Here is a 7,431-nt window from a genome sequence, read left to right as displayed (position 1 = left end):
TAACTAAGATATATATAGAAAGAAGTTGGAAGAATAGAGAATGCGTAAATGTACGATGTATTCCGATTGTGAATTGGTGGAAAGATAAGTTTTCGGAGGTGCCGGAATCTGATTTGCAAACTGAATATAAATATAGAATTTAAAATTATAACACAATAAAAAAATTGGATTCAATTCATTTAAAATTTTATGTTTATCATAGTATAAATAATGATGCGAAAACATGCATCAGATCGCTAAAAAATCATTGTAAATGTATGAGTTTCAGCGAGTTACACCGAGACTAAGCGTGAGTTTCAAATTTGGAGGAATGGGAGAGTACTGTATACTTTATTTCTTTTTTAATTATAGGCTTTAGAAAAGCAGATATAGCACTTGTAGGTTTAGCTGTGATGGGACAGAATCTAGTCCTTAATATGAACGATCACGGTTATAAGGTATTTCTAGCTTTTTAACTATAGTATTGATTATAAAAAAAAATAATCATACTATTGAATAGGTATGTGTATTTAATAGAACAGTTAGTAAAGTGGATCATTTTCTTGAAAACGAAGCCAAAAATACAAATGTTATTGGAGCTAAAAGTTTAGAAGATATGATTTCAAAGTTGAAAAAACCTGCAAAAGTTATGTTACTTGTTATGGCTGGCCAACCGGTTGATGACTTTATTGATAGACTTGTATTGGAACATAATAATTACATTTAGAATTTAAATGTATATAATTTTTTTTATTTTTTGAATTTTTTAGATACCATTACTTACTCCTGGAGATATTATTATTGACGGAGGAAACAGTGACTTTCATGATACACAAGTAGAAAATTGACTTAAATAAATAAATTTATATACTAAACAGAAAAGGTATAAAAGACTTAAAGAAGGCGGAATTAATTTTGTTGGATGTGGTGTAAGTGGTGGAGAAGATGGTGCACGATATGGGCCATCCTTAATGCCAGGCGGTTCCGTAGAAGCTTGGTAGGTTGAATGATACTTAATCAAAATAATTGCTATATATATTATAGGGTCCATTTAAAAGAAATATTTCAATGTATATCTGCTAAGGCTTATGATACACCATGTTGTAATTGGATTGGATCAGATGGTGCAGGCCATTATGTTAAAATGGTACATAATGGAATAGAATATGGAGATATGCAAGTGATTATTGAATCAAGTTAATTTTTAACAAATTATTGTTATTTTAGCTTATATCAGAAGCATATTTTCTTATGAAAACATATTTAAAAATGGGGTGTGAGGAAATTAGTTCTGTTTTCGCTGAATGGAATAAATCAGAACTAGATTCATATTTGATTCAAATTACGTCTGATATTCTTCGTTTTAAAGATGAAGATGATAATGATGGGACTTGTTTAGTAGAAAAAATTTATGACAGTGCTGGCCAAGTAAATTTTTTTACTAATATCAATAAATGTTATCTATTCAAAGACTCGCAAATAATTCATTAAAATTATACAGAAAGGAACAGGTAAATGGACAGTAATAAATAGTCTAGATTTCGGTATTCCGGTTACATTGATTGCTGAAGCAGTGTTTTCTCGTTGTTTGTCATCTTTGAAAGATGAAAGAATTGTTGCTTGCAATTCAATTCCACTAAAAACGGAAGTTAATAACAGCAATGTAATGTCTAGGGATGATAAAATGCAATTTATTAATAACATCAAAGAAGTATTTATACCATTTTTATATATAATATTAATAAATTTATGTATATTTTTTATAAATAAGGCATTATACGCATCAAAAATAGTTTCATATGCACAAGGTTTCATGCTTATGAGAGAAGCTTCTAAAGAATATGGGTGGAATCTAAATTTGGTGAGATTGCTCTTACATGGAGAGGTGGTTGTATTATTAGAAGCAAATTTTTAAACGACATATACAATGCTCATCAAAAAAATTCTAATTTAAATAATCTCATGCTTGACGAATTCTTTAAAGGAGAATTAGTAAAATGCCAGGTTAATATTAGTAATACAACTAGATTTTTCGGTTAATATTTTTTTAGTTATCATGGCGTAAAGTTGTTTCAACTGCTGTACTACACGGTATTACAGTTCCAGCTTTTAGTTCTGCACTTTGTTTCTTCGATGGATATAGGTATTTTTTTAAATTTTATAGTTGTATGATCTTTTTATTTTAAAAGGACTGCATATTTGCCAGCAAATTTAATTCAAGCCCAAAGGGATTATTTTGGAGCACATACATATGAAAAATTGGGCCAACCAGGAAAATTTGTCCATACCAATTGGACTGGACATGGAGGAAATGTATCTGCTTCAACATATAAGAGATAGACTTTTGATTAATAACAGCATATTTCATGACAATTCTCTTTGATTAAATTTATTATTAATTGAAATTACTGGTGTTAGTCATTTTAATTTAATAGTTATGTGACAATTTTAAAATATATTTTCCTATATATTGAGATTTTGAGCGCTAAAAATTTTATAAATGCAACGAAATTTTTAAATCATAAAAAAATTTTTTTAGTTGCAACATAACCTTCAATATAGTATAGTTATATCAATCCACAATTAAATTTCATTATTTAATTTTAAATTAATAAGTATTTTTATTTTCAAGTAGGAATGCGCGTCTTTTTAGCACGATGGCATATTTACCATATGCATTGATTGATGAATTAGTGTAGAATTCTGATTTATTCTTATCTTTTATATCAAAAAAAGTCTTGTTGTTAATATGGTTTATAATAAAAATATGACAAAATTGCTTTTAATAAATATAATTTTAAAAAATATAGAATTCTATGGTTGTACGTATTAGATATGAGGGAAATAATAATAAGATTACTTTGTTGTGATATAATTTTGAAGTTTTAGTTTAAAAATACTGTGTGAAATTTACATAATATATTACAAAGGCATTTTTAAGAATGCATTTGTACCATCTATTTCAAAATAATTTTGAATAATTGATTATTTTAAAATATCAAATAAGAATTAAAAACGTTGAATAAGTAGAACTGCTTGTGCAAATTCCAGAAAAAATTAGTCTTAAAAAAAGACAACCACTACATATATTTCTTTTTCTGAGACTTTACAATGATCTTTTAATTTGATATTTAGTAACGTTTTCTAGAGTATTTACTATTTTTAGAAAATTTTGATGAAACACATGATAGACTATTAAATCTATATCTTATATGTATATTTTACATATAAGATATATATAGATAGTAATATTTAAGTAAAAATCATAAACATATACAAAATTCTATTTTTTCTATAGCACTATTACATTATTATTTATATATTATATTTTAAAAATACTTGTAATCAGCTATTTTAATGTATAATTATCATAAAATGTATATTATAAAAAATAAAATACATTTTAGAAAAAAATATACATGAAATAAGGTTTAGTTATTTTTTATTGTCATAAAATATGCTATTGCATATTCAATTTTGCTATAAATTCCATTTTGTAAGGACTTAAATTTATTTAAAATAAACATCCAAATAATAAGCGTCATACCTTTTCTTTCGTAATTAGCGCGTTTTACACAAGAAATTTAAATTTCTAATGGCAATTTATTTTTTATAATTCTATTTAGTAGTCTAGTTAATTATAGAATATTTTATTTATAAGCGTAAGATTTAAAAAAACATGTATATGACGTTTTTTGACGACAAAACTTTTTCTTATGTAGCATGCAAATTTTATTTCATCCATTCTCACTGCAGCTGGATTTTTGCTTACTTTATAATGCAGCAAATAAGAAAATTGTAGTATTATCATTAGAATGTAATATATAAATAATTGTGAGAGGAAGTTAAATAGTATTTCATAATCTAGTGCTTCTGTACATTGATGTAAAAATAAATTATGAGCTTCAAGAAAGATATTCTAGTACATGCAATACTCATATAATGATATAGTAGAAATTATATTCAATTTTTTACTTAATGTTCTGAGAGATCATATCAAAATTTTGTGAGAGTATTGAAATTAATTCCTATGAATTAATTTTTAAAAATCCTACTTCAAGATTTTATAATATATGAAATTATGCCAATACAACAACAAACGTATAAAAACATAAAATTATTCAAATTTATCTATGAGACACCACTTGTCTGATACTAAAGTTAATCCTAAATTGTTGCATATATTTTTGTATTTCCTTTAAATATAATAAAATAATATCTTTTGAGTCATCATCGAAGAATTGAGGAACTTTATCGAAATCATAGAATGATTCGATATTAGGAACAAATTCGCAATCTGATAAAACTCTAGGTACTGCATGGTACGCTGTTCTAGATAGACCTGACATAACACAGATATCACCGGAATTCAACCAAACACCTATATCCTATATAATAACAAAGAGTATTTTTCATTAAAAAGTAATACCTGTTGGCTCGTCATTTGGACAATCACTACCAATCAAAAATATCGCAGGCAAGCCAGTTGAAACTGTAACGATCGGATAGTCCATTGATTGTTCATAAACGTCTGTATGTGGCCGTAAAGTGGTTGTTTTTCTTTTTGACGATAAGTGTCCATACCCTTCATAATAATTTACCAAACACATGTCAGGTTCGTATGTATCATATTTTGGTAATTTAAGTAGAGATGTAATATTTTTCGCAATATATTCGAGCTCTGAAGCCAATTCACCGTGAGTTTTAAGATCATAGGTATGTGTATCGTGATGAAACAAATAACCTTGTTGTGACCATCTCAAATATTTTTCTTGTAAATGAAATAAATCATTATCTATATTTCTGCAATACTTCGTTTTCCCGATGTCCCATATATTACCACAAAGAGTTAGATTATTGTTGTTTTCATCCATTACAACATATTGATGGATATCGTAATTATTCCAGTATGGATATTGACAATATTTCGTCAATGCTTTTATCGTAAGATACACTTGTGAAATTGGTGGAATACTATTTCTAATAATGTATAGGCCTGGATGATTTTTGATGTTGTAAATATCCCAATGATGTGGCATATTAAGCAAGCAATCAAAAGTTTTTGTATTATGTTTGTTGATTTCAGATAAATTAGAGTAAGGTAGAGCAATTTTGACTATATTATCGTGATTTTTTAGCATTTCCTATAAATCAATTACATCGTATAGTCATCTATACAACTTGAGCATATGGAGGAATATTTTTTGAATATTTTACGAAAAATTGAATCACTACTCCACAAATTAGACCAAATATATATATTTTAGATGATAATAAATACTCAGGAAGAGAGTGTACAAGGATCCATTCAATATGTTTGCGCATGCGTGTGAATTTTAACAAGGAGTATTTTTAAAAATATTAGTTCTGTACACTTGATTCGTTGAAGGTGAATGGATAACTTTTATTTTTACGCTTCAAGTGTTATATTTATATAAATATTCATGATTAGTGAAATAGTCATAAAATTCAGCCTAAGAAACTAAAATAAAGCAACTTTTATTTTTTGATATAGTTTTATTAGCAATAGTTTGTAATTTCTGTATCATTATAGAAGTATTAAATAGTTTTTTTGATTGTTACCACAAGAAAAGCTACAAAATCAATGTCAATTATAGTTAAATATTCATAAAAGATTTAAATTTCCCTAAAACTTAAAGTATGTGAATTGTTTGTTTATCGCTACTTATGCATTATGCTAAAATTATTTTGAAAAATAATGAAAATATCTTGCTGGTTATTTTTTTAATTTGATATTAAAAGGCTCAAATTATGACTGCATTTTCTCCATAAATATAATATTTTGATTTTGAAAAATATTTTTATCATGTATAAGTTAAAATAAAAATTAAGTCATTCCAAAAACGGATTTAATTTTTACAGTGTTTATTTTTTGTGCACACGAGTTTACGCGAGTTGGCACGATGGCGGCGCAAGGAGGAAAATTGAAAACTATTTATCTCATAAGTCAACCAGAGTAGAGCTTCCAAATCAAGATTGTTATTACGGCAACAAGAGAACTGAGATTTTTGTATGGGGATTTATTAAGATGCACCACCTCAAATTGTGCCAAGAACAGGATACCATAAATGCGCGGCGCAATATATGAAGTTGGAGACCTGACAAACATCCAAATTCATCACCTCTCTATGTATATAAACTCTATTACTTATTTTTGTATTTAACTCCTACTTTTTGCTTATGTACTATTTAATTCAGTTATATTCCTTTCTTGCTTGAAAACTACGGATACAACATTATTATTACTATTTTCATATTAAACTGAAATTTTTAAAATCCCTATGATAAGATTTATTAGTAAATTATCATATTTACCAATTTCATGAAATTAGCCGTGTAAGAGCTATATTCGATTAATTAGCAACATACCATGTTTAACGTTAAGGGAAATCTGGCGTTATATATTTGGCTAAAAAGTAAATTTTGAAAATTTAATTTATAATGATATATAAAATTTTAGAGGTGAAATTTTAACAAATGGTCGAACTAAGCATTGTTAATGTACCGTTTTTATTAAATAATATTTAGGAGTACTTATAGACTGAGTAATATTATTCAAAAAGGTGTAAGAGTAAATTTATGTTTCATAAAAATAAAATGAAGGAATAGAATTTTTGTAGCTAATTATATAAGATTTGCTGGATGATATGCTATATAAACTAGAACAGTATTGCAGACTACTATGCCGTATTAGAGTATGAGTCAAATAATGAATAATAAATATTAAATGTTATATTATAGGAAATTACTGCTAAGTTAAAATATATTAATAATAGGATAATAGTGCTTTTTACTGTTGCTGAATGAAATAAAAAGACAAATAATACTTAAAATATGTACAAAAATAACTATTTGATATTTTTTTATGAAATTAATATTATTTGCATGTAATTTTATGATGATTCAGTTTTTTAGTTACGAAATTAAAATTTCCAGGCGCAGCTTATTGGGCTGTAAAGTTCAAGTTTGTAAGACTTGCTTCATTAAACAATGTAGGCATCGCCTCTATGTTTCCAACATAATTCACCTACACGACATCAAACACCAGCTTCGACTTATTCTGCGGTAGTGTGAATATTTAAGCCACTAAAAATAAACATCCTCGATTTGGGTCGACCGCCACCCCTACCCTGTCCATCGTTTGGACGTTGTTTCAATATATTAGAATCTATTAAACATAGACAGGAGTTTACTCTTAGTGCATCATAACAGCACTCGATTTTACCCTCCCATCAGGCTTCCTAGCACTACTAGCTTGAACTATAATTTTTTATAGATACATGCAATTACCATAATTTTAATACTAACTTCAGATTAAGGGATACGATTGACTAAAAACTGCGGGCGGCCCCTGGAATTGAAATCTATACATCGATGTCAGAGAACTCTGCAATCTGTCCGCTATGATGATTAATGTACTAAGATAATACA

At 27.2% G+C, this 7,431-nt stretch overlaps 1 pseudogene; it reads left to right on the top strand.

Annotated features, from left to right (window-relative positions):
- Window positions 1-365: 365 nt before the first annotated feature.
- Window positions 366-2,319, top strand: LOC139225537 (6-phosphogluconate dehydrogenase, decarboxylating-like; annotated as a pseudogene).
- The last annotated feature ends 5,112 nt before the right edge of the window (window positions 2,320-7,431 follow it).

The sequence above is a fragment of the Pempheris klunzingeri genome, unplaced genomic scaffold (genome assembly GCF_042242105.1).
Source record: "Pempheris klunzingeri isolate RE-2024b unplaced genomic scaffold, fPemKlu1.hap1 Scaffold_366, whole genome shotgun sequence".
NCBI lineage: Eukaryota > Metazoa > Chordata > Actinopteri > Acropomatiformes > Pempheridae > Pempheris > Pempheris klunzingeri.
This window is presented reverse-complemented; position numbering and strand designations above follow the sequence as displayed.